The following is an 18,612-nucleotide window of genomic DNA, read 5'->3' as shown; positions in this document are numbered from 1 at the left end:
CATTTTTAGTACTGAAATTGGAGAATTGCGTCAAAGATGGTAAATTCATTCCGGGAAGTGCACAAATGGCGGTAATGAGGTGTGTTTGGGGAAGCGTATTGCGCCAGTGACCGTGTGGCCTAATGGATAAGGCGTCGGACTTCGGATCCGAAGATTGCAGGTTCGAATCCTGTCACGGTCGAGTTTTTCCAGTTCTGCAAAAGATGCATGCTGTTTTACTGTGTTGTTTGAGTACTACAAAACTAGTTGAAAGTTGCTGCTGTCCGCTTCCTGGCTGCAAACCGGCGTCTACCTGAAGCTCAAGCAAGACAAGGGTGATCTGTAGCGAAATTTTCGGCACAGAGCCGTTCAGGAGAGTTTTTGTTGGAACTACTGCGTCTGATTCAGGGCCCAAGAGCTACGCCACAGGCGTCTGCGCACAGTCGAGCATGTGTGTTGAATAATGGTGCTGATAGCCACGTATCATTTGAAGCAGATTTGATGCCTTTCGGAGACAATTTTTCATTGAATGGGATTGTAGCTCATTTGTGGCAGCAGGAGATAAGCTGTAGTCAAAAGGATCTTCCATAGATGGTCGCAGGTCCCATCAGTATTGTATGGCTCGTAAAGCATTGTGTGGAGCCCGGCTAGCTAAGTCGGTAGAGCATGAGACTCTTAATCTCAGGGTCGTGGGTTCGAGCCCCACGCTGGGCGGCGCAAAATTTTGTGTCTACGCGGATGCAACCTGCGCCCCTCTCGTGAGCCTTGCGTAACGAACGTAACGGGTTACGACGATGCCTAGCTTCGTATGAATATCAGAGGAATGGTATTTGAAGCTGAAAGTAACTCTGAAATGAAATAAATGTGTTGTTTTGGAATTTTAGGTGTACATCGATATCGTGTGAGATGTGTAGGAAAGCAGCAGCTGTGCTAACTAAATGCAAATAATGGTCGCTAATGCGGTGCGTTTCCAGCTGAAGATCTCCGATTCACTAGTCCATAAGAACAAAGTACCCGAAAAGCGCGCTAGGAGGCGCCTCCTTAGCTCAGTGGCAGAGCGCTGGTCTAGTAAACCAGAGGTCGTGAGTTCGATCCTCACAGGAGGCAAATGAATTTTGTAAAAGCCCCTCCCACCGTGGCCCTTTCGAAAAAAGCGGTCAAGGATAAAACAAATTATAAATGGGTGCGGTATTTAAGAAATGCTCTCGCAAATGAATAGTGCGAATGGTGCTATTAAAGTAGGCACCAGAAACTGCTGCTTTTGGGAGTCTCCGGAGAATGCCGACGTGAAATACTTAGTTCTTGTGATGTATTTTCTACCCCTGATACAGACCCTCGCGGCTGTCGTCGTCGTCGGCGCCGCCGCCGCTTTGGTAATAGCGGCAACTCGCCATTGTATCTCATAGGGTGAGGTACCTTCTGCAACCGACTGAGATGGCACTAAGCGATTGAAGCTGATTTGCACGCTCTTGTTTGATGAGCGTCATAAGGGCTTGAATGTAACTTGCGATGGGACACAGCAAGAAGTAGCGTCGCATTTTTAGTACTGAAATTGGAGAATTGCGTCAAAGATGGTAAATTCATTCCGGGAAGTGCACAAATGGCGGTAATGAGGTGTGTTTGGGGAAGCGTATTGCGCCAGTGACCGTGTGGCCTAATGGATAAGGCGTCGGACTTCGGATCCGAAGATTGCAGGTTCGAATCCTGTCACGGTCGAGTTTTTCCAGTTCTGCAAAAGATGCATGCTGTTTTACTGTGTTGTTTGAGTACTACAAAACTAGTTGAAAGTTGCTGCTGTCCGCTTCCTGGCTGCAAACCGGCGTCTACCTGAAGCTCAAGCAAGACAAGGGTGATCTGTAGCGAAATTTTCGGCACAGAGCCGTTCAGGAGAGTTTTTGTTGGAACTACTGCGTCTGATTCAGGGCCCAAGAGCTACGCCACAGGCGTCTGCGCACAGTCGAGCATGTGTGTTGAATAATGGTGCTGATAGCCACGTATCATTTGAAGCAGATTTGATGCCTTTCGGAGACAATTTTTCATTGAATGGGATTGTAGCTCATTTGTGGCAGCAGGAGATAAGCTGTAGTCAAAAGGATCTTCCATAGATGGTCGCAGGTCCCATCAGTATTGTATGGCTCGTAAAGCATTGTGTGGAGCACGGCTAGCTAAGTCGGTAGAGCATGAGACTCTGAATCTCAGGGTCGTGGGTTCGAGCCCCACGCTGGGCGGCGCAAAATTTTGTGTCTACGCGGATGCAACCTGCGCCCCTCTCGTGAGCCTTGCGTAACGAACGTAACGGGTTACGACGATGCCTAGCTTCGTATGAATATCAGAGGAATGGTATTTGAAGCTGAAAGTAACTCTGAAATGAAATAAATGTGTTGTTTTGGAATTTTAGGTGTACATCGATATCGTGTGAGATGTGTAGGAAAGCAGCAGCTGTGCTAACTAAATGCAAATAATGGTCGCTAATGCGGTGCGTTTCCAGCTGAAGATCTCCGATTCACTAGTCCATAAGAACAAAGTACCCGAAAAGCGCGCTAGGAGGCGCCTCCTTAGCTCAGTGGCAGAGCGCTGGTCTAGTAAACCAGAGGTCGTGAGTTCGATCCTCACAGGAGGCAAATGAATTTTGTAAAAGCCCCTCCCACCGTGGCCCTTTCGAAAAAAGCGGTCAAGGATAAAACAAATTATAAATGGGTGCGGTATTTAAGAAATGCTCTCGCAAATGAATAGTGCGAATGGTGCTATTAAAGTAGGCACCAGAAACTGCTGCTTTTGGGAGTCTCCGGAGAATGCCGTCGTGAAATACTTAGTTCTTGTGATGTATTTTCTACCCCTGATAGAGACCCTCGCGGCTGTCGTCGTCGTCGGCGCCGCCGCCGCTTTGGTAATAGCGGCAACTCGCCATTGTATCTCATAGGGTGAGGTACCTTCTGCAACCGACTGAGATGGCACTAAGCGATTGAAGCTGATTTGCACGCTCTTGTTTGATGAGCGTCATAAGGGCTTGAATGTAACTTGCGATGGGACACAGCAAGAAGTAGCGTCGCATTTTTAGTACTGAAATTGGAGAATTGCGTCAAAGATGGTAAATTCATTCCGGGAAGTGCACAAATGGCGGTAATGAGGTGTGTTTGGGGAAGCGTATTGCGCCAGTGACCGTGTGGCCTAATGGATAAGGCGTCGGACTTCGGATCCGAAGATTGCAGGTTCGAATCCTGTCACGGTCGAGTTTTTCCAGTTCTGCAAAAGATGCATGCTGTTTTACTGTGTTGTTTGAGTACTACAAAACTAGTTGAAAGTTGCTGCTGTCCGCTTCCTGGCTGCAAACCGGCGTCTACCTGAAGCTCAAGCAAGACAAGGGTGATGTGTAGCGAAATTTTCGGCACAGAGCCGTTCAGGAGAGTTTTTGTTGGAACTACTGCGTCTGATTCAGGGCCCAAGAGCTACGCCACAGGCGTCTGCGCACAGTCGAGCATGTGTGTTGAATAATGGTGCTGATAGCCACGTATCATTTGAAGCAGATTTGATGCCTTTCGGAGACAATTTTTCATTGAATGGGATTGTAGCTCATTTGTGGCAGCAGGAGATAAGCTGTAGTCAAAAGGATCTTCCATAGATGGTCGCAGGTCCCATCAGTATTGTATGGCTCGTAAAGCATTGTGTGGAGCCCGGCTAGCTAAGTCGGTAGAGCATGAGACTCTTAATCTCAGGGTCGTGGGTTCGAGCCCCACGCTGGGCGGCGCAAAATTTTGTGTCTACGCGGATGCAACCTGCGCCCCTCTCGTGAGCCTTGCGTAACGAACGTAACGGGTTACGACGATGCCTAGCTTCGTATGAATATCAGAGGAATGGTATTTGAAGCTGAAAGTAACTCTGAAATGAAATAAATGTGTTGTTTTGGAATTTTAGGTGTACATCGATATCGTGTGAGATGTGTAGGAAAGCAGCAGCTGTGCTAACTAAATGCAAATAATGGTCGCTAATGCGGTGCGTTTCCAGCTGAAGATCTCCGATTCACTAGTCCATAAGAACAAAGTACCCGAAAAGCGCGCTAGGAGGCGCCTCCTTAGCTCAGTGGCAGAGCGCTGGTCTAGTAAACCAGAGGTCGTGAGTTCGATCCTCACAGGAGGCAAATGAATTTTGTAAAAGCCCCTCCCACCGTGGCCCTTTCGAAAAAAGCGGTCAAGGATAAAACAAATTATAAATGGGTGCGGTATTTAAGAAATGCTCTCGCAAATGAATAGTGCGAATGGTGCTATTAAAGTAGGCACCAGAAACTGCTGCTTTTGGGAGTCTCCGGAGAATGCCGACGTGAAATACTTAGTTCTTGTGATGTATTTTCTACCCCTGATACAGACCCTCGCGGCTGTCGTCGTCGTCGGCGCCGCCGCCGCTTTGGTAATAGCGGCAACTCGCCATTGTATCTCATAGGGTGAGGTACCTTCTGCAACCGACTGAGATGGCACTAAGCGATTGAAGCTGATTTGCACGCTCTTGTTTGATGAGCGTCATAAGGGCTTGAATGTAACTTGCGATGGGACACAGCAAGAAGTAGCGTCGCATTTTTAGTACTGAAATTGGAGAATTGCGTCAAAGATGGTAAATTCATTCCGGGAAGTGCACAAATGGCGGTAATGAGGTGTGTTTGGGGAAGCGTATTGCGCCAGTGACCGTGTGGCCTAATGGATAAGGCGTCGGACTTCGGATCCGAAGATTGCAGGTTCGAATCCTGTCACGGTCGAGTTTTTCCAGTTCTGCAAAAGATGCATGCTGTTTTACTGTGTTGTTTGAGTACTACAAAACTAGTTGAAAGTTGCTGCTGTCCGCTTCCTGGCTGCAAACCGGCGTCTACCTGAAGCTCAAGCAAGACAAGGGTGATCTGTAGCGAAATTTTCGGCACAGAGCCGTTCAGGAGAGTTTTTGTTGGAACTACTGCGTCTGATTCAGGGCCCAAGAGCTACGCCACAGGCGTCTGCGCACAGTCGAGCATGTGTGTTGAATAATGGTGCTGATAGCCACGTATCATTTGAAGCAGATTTGATGCCTTTCGGAGACAATTTTTCATTGAATGGGATTGTAGCTCATTTGTGGCAGCAGGAGATAAGCTGTAGTCAAAAGGATCTTCCATAGATGGTCGCAGGTCCCATCAGTATTGTATGGCTCGTAAAGCATTGTGTGGAGCCCGGCTAGCTAAGTCGGTAGAGCATGAGACTCTTAATCTCAGGGTCGTGGGTTCGAGCCCCACGCTGGGCGGCGCAAAATTTTGTGTCTACGCGGATGCAACCTGCGCCCCTCTCGTGAGCCTTGCGTAACGAACGTAACGGGTTACGACGATGCCTAGCTTCGTATGAATATCAGAGGAATGGTATTTGAAGCTGAAAGTAACTCTGAAATGAAATAAATGTGTTGTTTTGGAATTTTAGGTGTACATCGATATCGTGTGAGATGTGTAGGAAAGCAGCAGCTGTGCTAACTAAATGCAAATAATGGTCGCTAATGCGGTGCGTTTCCAGCTGAAGATCTCCGATTCACTAGTCCATAAGAACAAAGTACCCGAAAAGCGCGCTAGGAGGCGCCTCCTTAGCTCAGTGGCAGAGCGCTGGTCTAGTAAACCAGAGGTCGTGAGTTCGATCCTCACAGGAGGCAAATGAATTTTGTAAAAGCCCCTCCCACCGTGGCCCTTTCGAAAAAAGCGGTCAAGGATAAAACAAATTATAAATGGGTGCGGTATTTAAGAAATGCTCTCGCAAATGAATAGTGCGAATGGTGCTATTAAAGTAGGCACCAGAAACTGCTGCTTTTGGGAGTCTCCGGAGAATGCCGACGTGAAATACTTAGTTCTTGTGATGTATTTTCTACCCCTGATACAGACCCTCGCGGCTGTCGTCGTCGTCGGCGCCGCCGCCGCTTTGGTAATAGCGGCAACTCGCCATTGTATCTCATAGGGTGAGGTACCTTCTGCAACCGACTGAGATGGCACTAAGCGATTGAAGCTGATTTGCACGCTCTTGTTTGATGAGCGTCATAAGGGCTTGAATGTAACTTGCGATGGGACACAGCAAGAAGTAGCGTCGCATTTTTAGTACTGAAATTGGAGAATTGCGTCAAAGATGGTAAATTCATTCCGGGAAGTGCACAAATGGCGGTAATGAGGTGTGTTTGGGGAAGCGTATTGCGCCAGTGACCGTGTGGCCTAATGGATAAGGCGTCGGACTTCGGATCCGAAGATTGCAGGTTCGAATCCTGTCATGGTCGAGTTTTTCCAGTTCTGCAAAAGATGCATGCTGTTTTACTGTGTTGTTTGAGTACTACAAAACTAGTTGAAAGTTGCTGCTGTCCGCTTCCTGGCTGCAAACCGGCGTCTACCTGAAGCTCAAGCAAGACAAGGGTGATGTGTAGCGAAATTTTCGGCACAGAGCCGTTCAGGAGAGTTTTTGTTGGAACTACTGCGTCTGATTCAGGGCCCAAGAGCTACGCCACAGGCGTCTGCGCACAGTCGAGCATGTGTGTTGAATAATGGTGCTGATAGCCACGTATCATTTGAAGCAGATTTGATGCCTTTCGGAGACAATTTTTCATTGAATGGGATTGTAGCTCATTTGTGGCAGCAGGAGATAAGCTGTAGTCAAAAGGATCTTCCATAGATGGTCGCAGGTCCCATCAGTATTGTATGGCTCGTAAAGCATTGTGTGGAGCCCGGCTAGCTAAGTCGGTAGAGCATGAGACTCTTAATCTCAGGGTCGTGGGTTCGAGCCCCACGCTGGGCGGCGCAAAATTTTGTGTCTACGCGGATGCAACCTGCGCCCCTCTCGTGAGCCTTGCGTAACGAACGTAACGGGTTACGACGATGCCTAGCTTCGTATGAATATCAGAGGAATGGTATTTGAAGCTGAAAGTAACTCTGAAATGAAATAAATGTGTTGTTTTGGAATTTTAGGTGTACATCGATATCGTGTGAGATGTGTAGGAAAGCAGCAGCTGTGCTAACTAAATGCAAATAATGGTCGCTAATGCGGTGCGTTTCCAGCTGAAGATCTCCGATTCACTAGTCCATAAGAACAAAGTACCCGAAAAGCGCGCTAGGAGGCGCCTCCTTAGCTCAGTGGCAGAGCGCTGGTCTAGTAAACCAGAGGTCGTGAGTTCGATCCTCACAGGAGGCAAATGAATTTTGTAAAAGCCCCTCCCACCGTGGCCCTTTCGAAAAAAGCGGTCAAGGATAAAACAAATTATAAATGGGTGCGGTATTTAAGAAATGCTCTCGCAAATGAATAGTGCGAATGGTGCTATTAAAGTAGGCACCAGAAACTGCTGCTTTTGGGAGTCTCCGGAGAATGCCGTCGTGAAATACTTAGTTCTTGTGATGTATTTTCTACCCCTGATAGAGACCCTCGCGGCTGTCGTCGTCGTCGGCGCCGCCGCCGCTTTGGTAATAGCGGCAACTCGCCATTGTATCTCATAGGGTGAGGTACCTTCTGCAACCGACTGAGATGGCACTAAGCGATTGAAGCTGATTTGCACGCTCTTGTTTGATGAGCGTCATAAGGGCTTGAATGTAACTTGCGATGGGACACAGCAAGAAGTAGCGTCGCATTTTTAGTACTGAAATTGGAGAATTGCGTCAAAGATGGTAAATTCATTCCGGGAAGTGCACAAATGGCGGTAATGAGGTGTGTTTGGGGAAGCGTATTGCGCCAGTGACCGTGTGGCCTAATGGATAAGGCGTCGGACTTCGGATCCGAAGATTGCAGGTTCGAATCCTGTCACGGTCGAGTTTTTCCAGTTCTGCAAAAGATGCATGCTGTTTTACTGTGTTGTTTGAGTACTACAAAACTAGTTGAAAGTTGCTGCTGTCCGCTTCCTGGCTGCAAACCGGCGTCTACCTGAAGCTCAAGCAAGACAAGGGTGATCTGTAGCGAAATTTTCGGCACAGAGCCGTTCAGGAGAGTTTTTGTTGGAACTACTGCGTCTGATTCAGGGCCCAAGAGCTACGCCACAGGCGTCTGCGCACAGTCGAGCATGTGTGTTGAATAATGGTGCTGATAGCCACGTATCATTTGAAGCAGATTTGATGCCTTTCGGAGACAATTTTTCATTGAATGGGATTGTAGCTCATTTGTGGCAGCAGGAGATAAGCTGTAGTCAAAAGGATCTTCCATAGATGGTCGCAGGTCCCATCAGTATTGTATGGCTCGTAAAGCATTGTGTGGAGCCCGGCTAGCTAAGTCGGTAGAGCATGAGACTCTTAATCTCAGGGTCGTGGGTTCGAGCCCCACGCTGGGCGGCGCAAAATTTTGTGTCTACGCGGATGCAACCTGCGCCCCTCTCGTGAGCCTTGCGTAACGAACGTAACGGGTTACGACGATGCCTAGCTTCGTATGAATATCAGAGGAATGGTATTTGAAGCTGAAAGTAACTCTGAAATGAAATAAATGTGTTGTTTTGGAATTTTAGGTGTACATCGATATCGTGTGAGATGTGTAGGAAAGCAGCAGCTGTGCTAACTAAATGCAAATAATGGTCGCTAATGCGGTGCGTTTCCAGCTGAAGATCTCCGATTCACTAGTCCATAAGAACAAAGTACCCGAAAAGCGCGCTAGGAGGCGCCTCCTTAGCTCAGTGGCAGAGCGCTGGTCTAGTAAACCAGAGGTCGTGAGTTCGATCCTCACAGGAGGCAAATGAATTTTGTAAAAGCCCCTCCCACCGTGGCCCTTTCGAAAAAAGCGGTCAAGGATAAAACAAATTATAAATGGGTGCGGTATTTAAGAAATGCTCTCGCAAATGAATAGTGCGAATGGTGCTATTAAAGTAGGCACCAGAAACTGCTGCTTTTGGGAGTCTCCGGAGAATGCCGACGTGAAATACTTAGTTCTTGTGATGTATTTTCTACCCCTGATACAGACCCTCGCGGCTGTCGTCGTCGTCGGCGCCGCCGCCGCTTTGGTAATAGCGGCAACTCGCCATTGTATCTCATAGGGTGAGGTACCTTCTGCAACCGACTGAGATGGCACTAAGCGATTGAAGCTGATTTGCACGCTCTTGTTTGATGAGCGTCATAAGGGCTTGAATGTAACTTGCGATGGGACACAGCAAGAAGTAGCGTCGCATTTTTAGTACTGAAATTGGAGAATTGCGTCAAAGATGGTAAATTCATTCCGGGAAGTGCACAAATGGCGGTAATGAGGTGTGTTTGGGGAAGCGTATTGCGCCAGTGACCGTGTGGCCTAATGGATAAGGCGTCGGACTTCGGATCCGAAGATTGCAGGTTCGAATCCTGTCACGGTCGAGTTTTTCCAGTTCTGCAAAAGATGCATGCTGTTTTACTGTGTTGTTTGAGTACTACAAAACTAGTTGAAAGTTGCTGCTGTCCGCTTCCTGGCTGCAAACCGGCGTCTACCTGAAGCTCAAGCAAGACAAGGGTGATCTGTAGCGAAATTTTCGGCACAGAGCCGTTCAGGAGAGTTTTTGTTGGAACTACTGCGTCTGATTCAGGGCCCAAGAGCTACGCCACAGGCGTCTGCGCACAGTCGAGCATGTGTGTTGAATAATGGTGCTGATAGCCACGTATCATTTGAAGCAGATTTGATGCCTTTCGGAGACAATTTTTCATTGAATGGGATTGTAGCTCATTTGTGGCAGCAGGAGATAAGCTGTAGTCAAAAGGATCTTCCATAGATGGTCGCAGGTCCCATCAGTATTGTATGGCTCGTAAAGCATTGTGTGGAGCCCGGCTAGCTAAGTCGGTAGAGCATGAGACTCTTAATCTCAGGGTCGTGGGTTCGAGCCCCACGCTGGGCGGCGCAAAATTTTGTGTCTACGCGGATGCAACCTGCGCCCCTCTCGTGAGCCTTGCGTAACGAACGTAACGGGTTACGACGATGCCTAGCTTCGTATGAATATCAGAGGAATGGTATTTGAAGCTGAAAGTAACTCTGAAATGAAATAAATGTGTTGTTTTGGAATTTTAGGTGTACATCGATATCGTGTGAGATGTGTAGGAAAGCAGCAGCTGTGCTAACTAAATGCAAATAATGGTCGCTAATGCGGTGCGTTTCCAGCTGAAGATCTCCGATTCACTAGTCCATAAGAACAAAGTACCCGAAAAGCGCGCTAGGAGGCGCCTCCTTAGCTCAGTGGCAGAGCGCTGGTCTAGTAAACCAGAGGTCGTGAGTTCGATCCTCACAGGAGGCAAATGAATTTTGTAAAAGCCCCTCCCACCGTGGCCCTTTCGAAAAAAGCGGTCAAGGATAAAACAAATTATAAATGGGTGCGGTATTTAAGAAATGCTCTCGCAAATGAATAGTGCGAATGGTGCTATTAAAGTAGGCACCAGAAACTGCTGCTTTTGGGAGTCTCCGGAGAATGCCGTCGTGAAATACTTAGTTCTTGTGATGTATTTTCTACCCCTGATAGAGACCCTCGCGGCTGTCGTCGTCGTCGGCGCCGCCGCCGCTTTGGTAATAGCGGCAACTCGCCATTGTATCTCATAGGGTGAGGTACCTTCTGCAACCGACTGAGATGGCACTAAGCGATTGAAGCTGATTTGCACGCTCTTGTTTGATGAGCGTCATAAGGGCTTGAATGTAACTTGCGATGGGACACAGCAAGAAGTAGCGTCGCATTTTTAGTACTGAAATTGGAGAATTGCGTCAAAGATGGTAAATTCATTCCGGGAAGTGCACAAATGGCGGTAATGAGGTGTGTTTGGGGAAGCGTATTGCGCCAGTGACCGTGTGGCCTAATGGATAAGGCGTCGGACTTCGGATCCGAAGATTGCAGGTTCGAATCCTGTCACGGTCGAGTTTTTCCAGTTCTGCAAAAGATGCATGCTGTTTTACTGTGTTGTTTGAGTACTACAAAACTAGTTGAAAGTTGCTGCTGTCCGCTTCCTGGCTGCAAACCGGCGTCTACCTGAAGCTCAAGCAAGACAAGGGTGATCTGTAGCGAAATTTTCGGCACAGAGCCGTTCAGGAGAGTTTTTGTTGGAACTACTGCGTCTGATTCAGGGCCCAAGAGCTACGCCACAGGCGTCTGCGCACAGTCGAGCATGTGTGTTGAATAATGGTGCTGATAGCCACGTATCATTTGAAGCAGATTTGATGCCTTTCGGAGACAATTTTTCATTGAATGGGATTGTAGCTCATTTGTGGCAGCAGGAGATAAGCTGTAGTCAAAAGGATCTTCCATAGATGGTCGCAGGTCCCATCAGTATTGTATGGCTCGTAAAGCATTGTGTGGAGCCCGGCTAGCTAAGTCGGTAGAGCATGAGACTCTTAATCTCAGGGTCGTGGGTTCGAGCCCCACGCTGGGCGGCGCAAAATTTTGTGTCTACGCGGATGCAACCTGCGCCCCTCTCGTGAGCCTTGCGTAACGAACGTAACGGGTTACGACGATGCCTAGCTTCGTATGAATATCAGAGGAATGGTATTTGAAGCTGAAAGTAACTCTGAAATGAAATAAATGTGTTGTTTTGGAATTTTAGGTGTACATCGATATCGTGTGAGATGTGTAGGAAAGCAGCAGCTGTGCTAACTAAATGCAAATAATGGTCGCTAATGCGGTGCGTTTCCAGCTGAAGATCTCCGATTCACTAGTCCATAAGAACAAAGTACCCGAAAAGCGCGCTAGGAGGCGCCTCCTTAGCTCAGTGGCAGAGCGCTGGTCTAGTAAACCAGAGGTCGTGAGTTCGATCCTCACAGGAGGCAAATGAATTTTGTAAAAGCCCCTCCCACCGTGGCCCTTTCGAAAAAAGCGGTCAAGGATAAAACAAATTATAAATGGGTGCGGTATTTAAGAAATGCTCTCGCAAATGAATAGTGCGAATGGTGCTATTAAAGTAGGCACCAGAAACTGCTGCTTTTGGGAGTCTCCGGAGAATGCCGTCGTGAAATACTTAGTTCTTGTGATGTATTTTCTACCCCTGATAGAGACCCTCGCGGCTGTCGTCGTCGTCGGCGCCGCCGCCGCTTTGGTAATAGCGGCAACTCGCCATTGTATCTCATAGGGTGAGGTACCTTCTGCAACCGACTGAGATGGCACTAAGCGATTGAAGCTGATTTGCACGCTCTTGTTTGATGAGCGTCATAAGGGCTTGAATGTAACTTGCGATGGGACACAGCAAGAAGTAGCGTCGCATTTTTAGTACTGAAATTGGAGAATTGCGTCAAAGATGGTAAATTCATTCCGGGAAGTGCACAAATGGCGGTAATGAGGTGTGTTTGGGGAAGCGTATTGCGCCAGTGACCGTGTGGCCTAATGGATAAGGCGTCGGACTTCGGATCCGAAGATTGCAGGTTCGAATCCTGTCACGGTCGAGTTTTTCCAGTTCTGCAAAAGATGCATGCTGTTTTACTGTGTTGTTTGAGTACTACAAAACTAGTTGAAAGTTGCTGCTGTCCGCTTCCTGGCTGCAAACCGGCGTCTACCTGAAGCTCAAGCAAGACAAGGGTGATCTGTAGCGAAATTTTCGGCACAGAGCCGTTCAAGAGAGTTTTTGTTGGAACTACTGCGTCTGATTCAGGGCCCAAGAGCTACGCCACAGGCGTCTGCGCACAGTCGAGCATGTGTGTTGAATAATGGTGCTGATAGCCACGTATCATTTGAAGCAGATTTGATGCCTTTCGGAGACAATTTTTCATTGAATGGGATTGTAGCTCATTTGTGGCAGCAGGAGATAAGCTGTAGTCAAAAGGATCTTCCATAGATGGTCGCAGGTCCCATCAGTATTGTATGGCTCGTAAAGCATTGTGTGGAGCCCGGCTAGCTAAGTCGGTAGAGCATGAGACTCTTAATCTCAGGGTCGTGGGTTCGAGCCCCACGCTGGGCGGCGCAAAATTTTGTGTCTACGCGGATGCAACCTGCGCCCCTCTCGTGAGCCTTGCGTAACGAACGTAACGGGTTACGACGATGCCTAGCTTCGTATGAATATCAGAGGAATGGTATTTGAAGCTGAAAGTAACTCTGAAATGAAATAAATGTGTTGTTTTGGAATTTTAGGTGTACATCGATATCGTGTGAGATGTGTAGGAAAGCAGCAGCTGTGCTAACTAAATGCAAATAATGGTCGCTAATGCGGTGCGTTTCCAGCTGAAGATCTCCGATTCACTAGTCCATAAGAACAAAGTACCCGAAAAGCGCGCTAGGAGGCGCCTCCTTAGCTCAGTGGCAGAGCGCTGGTCTAGTAAACCAGAGGTCGTGAGTTCGATCCTCACAGGAGGCAAATGAATTTTGTAAAAGCCCCTCCCACCGTGGCCCTTTCGAAAAAAGCGGTCAAGGATAAAACAAATTATAAATGGGTGCGGTATTTAAGAAATGCTCTCGCAAATGAATAGTGCGAATGGTGCTATTAAAGTAGGCACCAGAAACTGCTGCTTTTGGGAGTCTCCGGAGAATGCCGTCGTGAAATACTTAGTTCTTGTGATGTATTTTCTACCCCTGATAGAGACCCTCGCGGCTGTCGTCGTCGTCGGCGCCGCCGCCGCTTTGGTAATAGCGGCAACTCGCCATTGTATCTCATAGGGTGAGGTACCTTCTGCAACCGACTGAGATGGCACTAAGCGATTGAAGCTGATTTGCACGCTCTTGTTTGATGAGCGTCATAAGGGCTTGAATGTAACTTGCGATGGGACACAGCAAGAAGTAGCGTCGCATTTTTAGTACTGAAATTGGAGAATTGCGTCAAAGATGGTAAATTCATTCCGGGAAGTGCACAAATGGCGGTAATGAGGTGTGTTTGGGGAAGCGTATTGCGCCAGTGACCGTGTGGCCTAATGGATAAGGCGTCGGACTTCGGATCCGAAGATTGCAGGTTCGAATCCTGTCACGGTCGAGTTTTTCCAGTTCTGCAAAAGATGCATGCTGTTTTACTGTGTTGTTTGAGTACTACAAAACTAGTTGAAAGTTGCTGCTGTCCGCTTCCTGGCTGCAAACCGGCGTCTACCTGAAGCTCAAGCAAGACAAGGGTGATCTGTAGCGAAATTTTCGGCACAGAGCCGTTCAGGAGAGTTTTTGTTGGAACTACTGCGTCTGATTCAGGGCCCAAGAGCTACGCCACAGGCGTCTGCGCACAGTCGAGCATGTGTGTTGAATAATGGTGCTGATAGCCACGTATCATTTGAAGCAGATTTGATGCCTTTCGGAGACAATTTTTCATTGAATGGGATTGTAGCTCATTTGTGGCAGCAGGAGATAAGCTGTAGTCAAAAGGATCTTCCATAGATGGTCGCAGGTCCCATCAGTATTGTATGGCTCGTAAAGCATTGTGTGGAGCACGGCTAGCTAAGTCGGTAGAGCATGAGACTCTTAATCTCAGGGTCGTGGGTTCGAGCCCCACGCTGGGCGGCGCAAAATTTTGTGTCTACGCGGATGCAACCTGCGCCCCTCTCGTGAGCCTTGCGTAACGAACGTAACGGGTTACGACGATGCCTAGCTTCGTATGAATATCAGAGGAATGGTATTTGAAGCTGAAAGTAACTCTGAAATGAAATAAATGTGTTGTTTTGGAATTTTAGGTGTACATCGATATCGTGTGAGATGTGTAGGAAAGCAGCAGCTGTGCTAACTAAATGCAAATAATGGTCGCTAATGCGGTGCGTTTCCAGCTGAAGATCTCCGATTCACTAGTCCATAAGAACAAAGTACCCGAAAAGCGCGCTAGGAGGCGCCTCCTTAGCTCAGTGGCAGAGCGCTGGTCTAGTAAACCAGAGGTCGTGAGTTCGATCCTCACAGGAGGCAAATGAATTTTGTAAAAGCCCCTCCCACCGTGGCCCTTTCGAAAAAAGCGGTCAAGGATAAAACAAATTATAAATGGGTGCGGTATTTAAGAAATGCTCTCGCAAATGAATAGTGCGAATGGTGCTATTAAAGTAGGCACCAGAAACTGCTGCTTTTGGGAGTCTCCGGAGAATGCCGTCGTGAAATACTTAGTTCTTGTGATGTATTTTCTACCCCTGATAGAGACCCTCGCGGCTGTCGTCGTCGTCGGCGCCGCCGCCGCTTTGGTAATAGCGGCAACTCGCCATTGTATCTCATAGGGTGAGGTACCTTCTGCAACCGACTGAGATGGCACTAAGCGATTGAAGCTGATTTGCACGCTCTTGTTTGATGAGCGTCATAAGGGCTTGAATGTAACTTGCGATGGGACACAGCAAGAAGTAGCGTCGCATTTTTAGTACTGAAATTGGAGAATTGCGTCAAAGATGGTAAATTCATTCCGGGAAGTGCACAAATGGCGGTAATGAGGTGTGTTTGGGGAAGCGTATTGCGCCAGTGACCGTGTGGCCTAATGGATAAGGCGTCGGACTTCGGATCCGAAGATTGCAGGTTCGAATCCTGTCACGGTCGAGTTTTTCCAGTTCTGCAAAAGATGCATGCTGTTTTACTGTGTTGTTTGAGTACTACAAAACTAGTTGAAAGTTGCTGCTGTCCGCTTCCTGGCTGCAAACCGGCGTCTACCTGAAGCTCAAGCAAGACAAGGGTGATCTGTAGCGAAATTTTCGGCACAGAGCCGTTCAGGAGAGTTTTTGTTGGAACTACTGCGTCTGATTCAGGGCCCAAGAGCTACGCCACAGGCGTCTGCGCACAGTCGAGCATGTGTGTTGAATAATGGTGCTGATAGCCACGTATCATTTGAAGCAGATTTGATGCCTTTCGGAGACAATTTTTCATTGAATGGGATTGTAGCTCATTTGTGGCAGCAGGAGATAAGCTGTAGTCAAAAGGATCTTCCATAGATGGTCGCAGGTCCCATCAGTATTGTATGGCTCGTAAAGCATTGTGTGGAGCCCGGCTAGCTAAGTCGGTAGAGCATGAGACTCTTAATCTCAGGGTCGTGGGTTCGAGCCCCACGCTGGGCGGCGCAAAATTTTGTGTCTACGCGGATGCAACCTGCGCCCCTCTCGTGAGCCTTGCGTAACGAACGTAACGGGTTACGACGATGCCTAGCTTCGTATGAATATCAGAGGAATGGTATTTGAAGCTGAAAGTAACTCTGAAATGAAATAAATGTGTTGTTTTGGAATTTTAGGTGTACATCGATATCGTGTGAGATGTGTAGGAAAGCAGCAGCTGTGCTAACTAAATGCAAATAATGGTCGCTAATGCGGTGCGTTTCCAGCTGAAGATCTCCGATTCACTAGTCCATAAGAACAAAGTACCCGAAAAGCGCGCTAGGAGGCGCCTCCTTAGCTCAGTGGCAGAGCGCTGGTCTAGTAAACCAGAGGTCGTGAGTTCGATCCTCACAGGAGGCAAATGAATTTTGTAAAAGCCCCTCCCACCGTGGCCCTTTCGAAAAAAGCGGTCAAGGATAAAACAAATTATAAATGGGTGCGGTATTTAAGAAATGCTCTCGCAAATGAATAGTGCGAATGGTGCTATTAAAGTAGGCACCAGAAACTGCTGCTTTTGGGAGTCTCCGGAGAATGCCGTCGTGAAATACTTAGTTCTTGTGATGTATTTTCTACCCCTGATAGAGACCCTCGCGGCTGTCGTCGTCGTCGTCGGCGCCGCCGCCGCTTTGGTAATAGCGGCAACTCGCCATTGTATCTCATAGGGTGAGGTACCTTCTGCAACCGACTGAGATGGCACTAAGCGATTGAAGCTGATTTGCACGCTCTTGTTTGATGAGCGTCATAAGGGCTTGAATGTAACTTGCGATGGGACACAGCAAGAAGTAGCGTCGCATTTTTAGTACTGAAATTGGAGAATTGCGTCAAAGATGGTAAATTCATTCCGGGAAGTGCACAAATGGCGGTAATGAGGTGTGTTTGGGGAAGCGTATTGCGCCAGTGACCGTGTGGCCTAATGGATAAGGCGTCGGACTTCGGATCCGAAGATTGCAGGTTCGAATCCTGTCACGGTCGAGTTTTTCCAGTTCTGCAAAAGATGCATGCTGTTTTACTGTGTTGTTTGAGTACTACAAAACTAGTTGAAAGTTGCTGCTGTCCGCTTCCTGGCTGCAAACCGGCGTCTACCTGAAGCTCAAGCAAGACAAGGGTGATCTGTAGCGAAATTTTCGGCACAGAGCCGTTCAGGAGAGTTTTTGTTGGAACTACTGCGTCTGATTCAGGGCCCAAGAGCTACGCCACAGGCGTCTGCGCACAGTCGAGCATGTGTGTTGAATAATGGTGCTGATAGCCACGTATCATTTGAAGCAGATTTGATGCCTTTCGGAGACAATTTTTCATTGAATGGGATTGTAGCTCATTTGTGGCAGCAGGAGATAAGCTGTAGTCAAAAGGATCTTCCATAGATGGTCGCAGGTCCCATCAGTATTGTATGGCTCGTAAAGCATTGTGTGGAGCACGGCTAGCTAAGTCGGTAGAGCATGAGACTCTTAATCTCAGGGTCGTGGGTTCGAGCCCCACGCTGGGCGGCGCAAAATTTTGTGTCTACGCGGATGCAACCTGCGCCCCTCTCGTGAGCCTTGCGTAACGAACGTAACGGGTTACGACGATGCCTAGCTTCGTATGAATATCAGAGGAATGGTATTTGAAGCTGAAAGTAACTCTGAAATGAAATAAATGTGTTGTTTTGGAATTTTAGGTGTACATCGATATCGTGTGAGATGTGTAGGAAAGCAGCAGCTGTGCTAACTAAATGCAAATAATGGTCGCTAATGCGGTGCGTTTCCAGCTGAAGATCTCCGATTCACTAGTCCATAAGAACAAAGTACCCGAAAAGCGCGCTAGGAGGCGCCTCCTTAGCTCAGTGGCAGAGCGCTGGTCTAGTAAACCAGAGGTCGTGAGTTCGATCCTCACAGGAGGCAAATGAATTTTGTAAAAGCCCCTCCCACCGTGGCCCTTTCGAAAAAAGCGGTCAAGGATAAAACAAATTATAAATGGGTGCGGTATTTAAGAAATGCTCTCGCAAATGAATAGTGCGAATGGTGCTATTAAAGTAGGCACCAGAAACTGCTGCTTTTGGGAGTCTCCGGAGAATGCCGTCGTGAAATACTTAGTTCTTGTGATGTATTTTCTACCCCTGATAGAGACCCTCGCGGCTGTCGTCGTCGTCGGCGCCGCCGCCGCTTTGGTAATAGCGGCAACTCGCCATTGTATCTCATAGGGTGAGGTACCTTCTGCAACCGACTGAGATGGCACTAAGCGATTGAAGCTGATTTGCACGCTCTTGTTTGATGAGCGTCATAAGGGCTTGAATGTAACTTGCGATGGGACACAGCAAGAAGTAGCGTCGCATTTTTAGTACTGAAATTGGAGAATTGCGTCAAAGATGGTAAATTCATTCCGGGAAGTGCACAAATGGCGGTAATGAGGTGTGTTTGGGGAAGCGTATTGCGCCAGTGACCGTGTGGCCTAATGGATAAGGCGTCGGACTTCGGATCCGAAGATTGCAGGTTCGAATCCTGTCACGGTCGAGTTTTTCCAGTTCTGCAAAAGATGCATGCTGTTTTACTGTGTTGTTTGAGTACTACAAAACTAGTTGAAAGTTGCTGCTGTCCGCTTCCTGGCTGCAAACCGGCGTCTACCTGAAGCTCAAGCAAGACAAGGGTGATCTGTAGCGAAATTTTCGGCACAGAGCCGTTCAGGAGAGTTTTTGTTGGAACTACTGCGTCTGATTCAGGGCCCAAGAGCTACGCCACAGGCGTCTGCGCACAGTCGAGCATGTGTGTTGAAT

General features: G+C 48.0%; 37 non-coding genes across 37 annotated transcripts; all 37 read left to right on the top strand.

Annotated features, from left to right (window-relative positions):
* Positions 1–108: 108 nt before the first annotated feature.
* Trnar-ucg (transfer RNA arginine (anticodon UCG)) lies at positions 109–181 on the top strand. Its single transcript has one exon. It is a non-coding gene; the product is annotated as a tRNA-Arg (tRNA).
* A 439-nt stretch (positions 182–620) lies between these two features.
* On the top strand, positions 621–693 carry Trnak-cuu (transfer RNA lysine (anticodon CUU)). The gene has a single exon. It is a non-coding gene; the product is annotated as a tRNA-Lys (tRNA).
* A 321-nt stretch (positions 694–1,014) lies between these two features.
* Trnat-agu (transfer RNA threonine (anticodon AGU)) lies at positions 1,015–1,086 on the top strand. Its single transcript has one exon. It is a non-coding gene; the product is annotated as a tRNA-Thr (tRNA).
* Positions 1,087–1,622: 536 nt separating this feature from the next.
* Trnar-ucg (transfer RNA arginine (anticodon UCG)) lies at positions 1,623–1,695 on the top strand. The gene has a single exon. It is a non-coding gene; the product is annotated as a tRNA-Arg (tRNA).
* A 439-nt stretch (positions 1,696–2,134) lies between these two features.
* On the top strand, positions 2,135–2,207 carry Trnaq-cug (transfer RNA glutamine (anticodon CUG)). The gene has a single exon. It is a non-coding gene; the product is annotated as a tRNA-Gln (tRNA).
* A 321-nt stretch (positions 2,208–2,528) lies between these two features.
* Positions 2,529–2,600, top strand: Trnat-agu (transfer RNA threonine (anticodon AGU)). Its single transcript has one exon. It is a non-coding gene; the product is annotated as a tRNA-Thr (tRNA).
* A 536-nt stretch (positions 2,601–3,136) lies between these two features.
* On the top strand, positions 3,137–3,209 carry Trnar-ucg (transfer RNA arginine (anticodon UCG)). Its single transcript has one exon. It is a non-coding gene; the product is annotated as a tRNA-Arg (tRNA).
* A 439-nt stretch (positions 3,210–3,648) lies between these two features.
* Trnak-cuu (transfer RNA lysine (anticodon CUU)) lies at positions 3,649–3,721 on the top strand. The gene has a single exon. It is a non-coding gene; the product is annotated as a tRNA-Lys (tRNA).
* Positions 3,722–4,042: 321 nt separating this feature from the next.
* On the top strand, positions 4,043–4,114 carry Trnat-agu (transfer RNA threonine (anticodon AGU)). The gene has a single exon. It is a non-coding gene; the product is annotated as a tRNA-Thr (tRNA).
* A 536-nt stretch (positions 4,115–4,650) lies between these two features.
* On the top strand, positions 4,651–4,723 carry Trnar-ucg (transfer RNA arginine (anticodon UCG)). The gene has a single exon. It is a non-coding gene; the product is annotated as a tRNA-Arg (tRNA).
* Positions 4,724–5,162: 439 nt separating this feature from the next.
* On the top strand, positions 5,163–5,235 carry Trnak-cuu (transfer RNA lysine (anticodon CUU)). The gene has a single exon. It is a non-coding gene; the product is annotated as a tRNA-Lys (tRNA).
* A 321-nt stretch (positions 5,236–5,556) lies between these two features.
* On the top strand, positions 5,557–5,628 carry Trnat-agu (transfer RNA threonine (anticodon AGU)). Its single transcript has one exon. It is a non-coding gene; the product is annotated as a tRNA-Thr (tRNA).
* Positions 5,629–6,164: 536 nt separating this feature from the next.
* On the top strand, positions 6,165–6,237 carry Trnar-ucg (transfer RNA arginine (anticodon UCG)). Its single transcript has one exon. It is a non-coding gene; the product is annotated as a tRNA-Arg (tRNA).
* A 439-nt stretch (positions 6,238–6,676) lies between these two features.
* Trnak-cuu (transfer RNA lysine (anticodon CUU)) lies at positions 6,677–6,749 on the top strand. The gene has a single exon. It is a non-coding gene; the product is annotated as a tRNA-Lys (tRNA).
* Positions 6,750–7,070: 321 nt separating this feature from the next.
* Trnat-agu (transfer RNA threonine (anticodon AGU)) lies at positions 7,071–7,142 on the top strand. The gene has a single exon. It is a non-coding gene; the product is annotated as a tRNA-Thr (tRNA).
* Positions 7,143–7,678: 536 nt separating this feature from the next.
* Positions 7,679–7,751, top strand: Trnar-ucg (transfer RNA arginine (anticodon UCG)). The gene has a single exon. It is a non-coding gene; the product is annotated as a tRNA-Arg (tRNA).
* Positions 7,752–8,190: 439 nt separating this feature from the next.
* Positions 8,191–8,263, top strand: Trnak-cuu (transfer RNA lysine (anticodon CUU)). The gene has a single exon. It is a non-coding gene; the product is annotated as a tRNA-Lys (tRNA).
* Positions 8,264–8,584: 321 nt separating this feature from the next.
* On the top strand, positions 8,585–8,656 carry Trnat-agu (transfer RNA threonine (anticodon AGU)). The gene has a single exon. It is a non-coding gene; the product is annotated as a tRNA-Thr (tRNA).
* Positions 8,657–9,192: 536 nt separating this feature from the next.
* Positions 9,193–9,265, top strand: Trnar-ucg (transfer RNA arginine (anticodon UCG)). The gene has a single exon. It is a non-coding gene; the product is annotated as a tRNA-Arg (tRNA).
* Positions 9,266–9,704: 439 nt separating this feature from the next.
* On the top strand, positions 9,705–9,777 carry Trnak-cuu (transfer RNA lysine (anticodon CUU)). The gene has a single exon. It is a non-coding gene; the product is annotated as a tRNA-Lys (tRNA).
* A 321-nt stretch (positions 9,778–10,098) lies between these two features.
* On the top strand, positions 10,099–10,170 carry Trnat-agu (transfer RNA threonine (anticodon AGU)). Its single transcript has one exon. It is a non-coding gene; the product is annotated as a tRNA-Thr (tRNA).
* Positions 10,171–10,706: 536 nt separating this feature from the next.
* On the top strand, positions 10,707–10,779 carry Trnar-ucg (transfer RNA arginine (anticodon UCG)). The gene has a single exon. It is a non-coding gene; the product is annotated as a tRNA-Arg (tRNA).
* A 439-nt stretch (positions 10,780–11,218) lies between these two features.
* Positions 11,219–11,291, top strand: Trnak-cuu (transfer RNA lysine (anticodon CUU)). The gene has a single exon. It is a non-coding gene; the product is annotated as a tRNA-Lys (tRNA).
* A 321-nt stretch (positions 11,292–11,612) lies between these two features.
* On the top strand, positions 11,613–11,684 carry Trnat-agu (transfer RNA threonine (anticodon AGU)). Its single transcript has one exon. It is a non-coding gene; the product is annotated as a tRNA-Thr (tRNA).
* Positions 11,685–12,220: 536 nt separating this feature from the next.
* On the top strand, positions 12,221–12,293 carry Trnar-ucg (transfer RNA arginine (anticodon UCG)). The gene has a single exon. It is a non-coding gene; the product is annotated as a tRNA-Arg (tRNA).
* Positions 12,294–12,732: 439 nt separating this feature from the next.
* On the top strand, positions 12,733–12,805 carry Trnak-cuu (transfer RNA lysine (anticodon CUU)). The gene has a single exon. It is a non-coding gene; the product is annotated as a tRNA-Lys (tRNA).
* Positions 12,806–13,126: 321 nt separating this feature from the next.
* Trnat-agu (transfer RNA threonine (anticodon AGU)) lies at positions 13,127–13,198 on the top strand. Its single transcript has one exon. It is a non-coding gene; the product is annotated as a tRNA-Thr (tRNA).
* Positions 13,199–13,734: 536 nt separating this feature from the next.
* Positions 13,735–13,807, top strand: Trnar-ucg (transfer RNA arginine (anticodon UCG)). Its single transcript has one exon. It is a non-coding gene; the product is annotated as a tRNA-Arg (tRNA).
* A 439-nt stretch (positions 13,808–14,246) lies between these two features.
* Positions 14,247–14,319, top strand: Trnak-cuu (transfer RNA lysine (anticodon CUU)). The gene has a single exon. It is a non-coding gene; the product is annotated as a tRNA-Lys (tRNA).
* A 321-nt stretch (positions 14,320–14,640) lies between these two features.
* Trnat-agu (transfer RNA threonine (anticodon AGU)) lies at positions 14,641–14,712 on the top strand. Its single transcript has one exon. It is a non-coding gene; the product is annotated as a tRNA-Thr (tRNA).
* Positions 14,713–15,248: 536 nt separating this feature from the next.
* On the top strand, positions 15,249–15,321 carry Trnar-ucg (transfer RNA arginine (anticodon UCG)). The gene has a single exon. It is a non-coding gene; the product is annotated as a tRNA-Arg (tRNA).
* A 439-nt stretch (positions 15,322–15,760) lies between these two features.
* Trnak-cuu (transfer RNA lysine (anticodon CUU)) lies at positions 15,761–15,833 on the top strand. The gene has a single exon. It is a non-coding gene; the product is annotated as a tRNA-Lys (tRNA).
* A 321-nt stretch (positions 15,834–16,154) lies between these two features.
* Positions 16,155–16,226, top strand: Trnat-agu (transfer RNA threonine (anticodon AGU)). Its single transcript has one exon. It is a non-coding gene; the product is annotated as a tRNA-Thr (tRNA).
* Positions 16,227–16,765: 539 nt separating this feature from the next.
* On the top strand, positions 16,766–16,838 carry Trnar-ucg (transfer RNA arginine (anticodon UCG)). Its single transcript has one exon. It is a non-coding gene; the product is annotated as a tRNA-Arg (tRNA).
* A 439-nt stretch (positions 16,839–17,277) lies between these two features.
* On the top strand, positions 17,278–17,350 carry Trnak-cuu (transfer RNA lysine (anticodon CUU)). Its single transcript has one exon. It is a non-coding gene; the product is annotated as a tRNA-Lys (tRNA).
* A 321-nt stretch (positions 17,351–17,671) lies between these two features.
* Positions 17,672–17,743, top strand: Trnat-agu (transfer RNA threonine (anticodon AGU)). The gene has a single exon. It is a non-coding gene; the product is annotated as a tRNA-Thr (tRNA).
* Positions 17,744–18,279: 536 nt separating this feature from the next.
* On the top strand, positions 18,280–18,352 carry Trnar-ucg (transfer RNA arginine (anticodon UCG)). The gene has a single exon. It is a non-coding gene; the product is annotated as a tRNA-Arg (tRNA).
* The last annotated feature ends 260 nt before the right edge of the window (positions 18,353–18,612 follow it).

Source organism: Schistocerca nitens, unplaced genomic scaffold, assembly GCF_023898315.1.
Source record: "Schistocerca nitens isolate TAMUIC-IGC-003100 unplaced genomic scaffold, iqSchNite1.1 HiC_scaffold_17, whole genome shotgun sequence".
NCBI lineage: Eukaryota > Metazoa > Arthropoda > Insecta > Orthoptera > Acrididae > Schistocerca > Schistocerca nitens.
The sequence above is the reverse complement of the archived record's forward strand: the minus strand, read 5'-3'. Positions and strand labels throughout refer to the sequence as shown.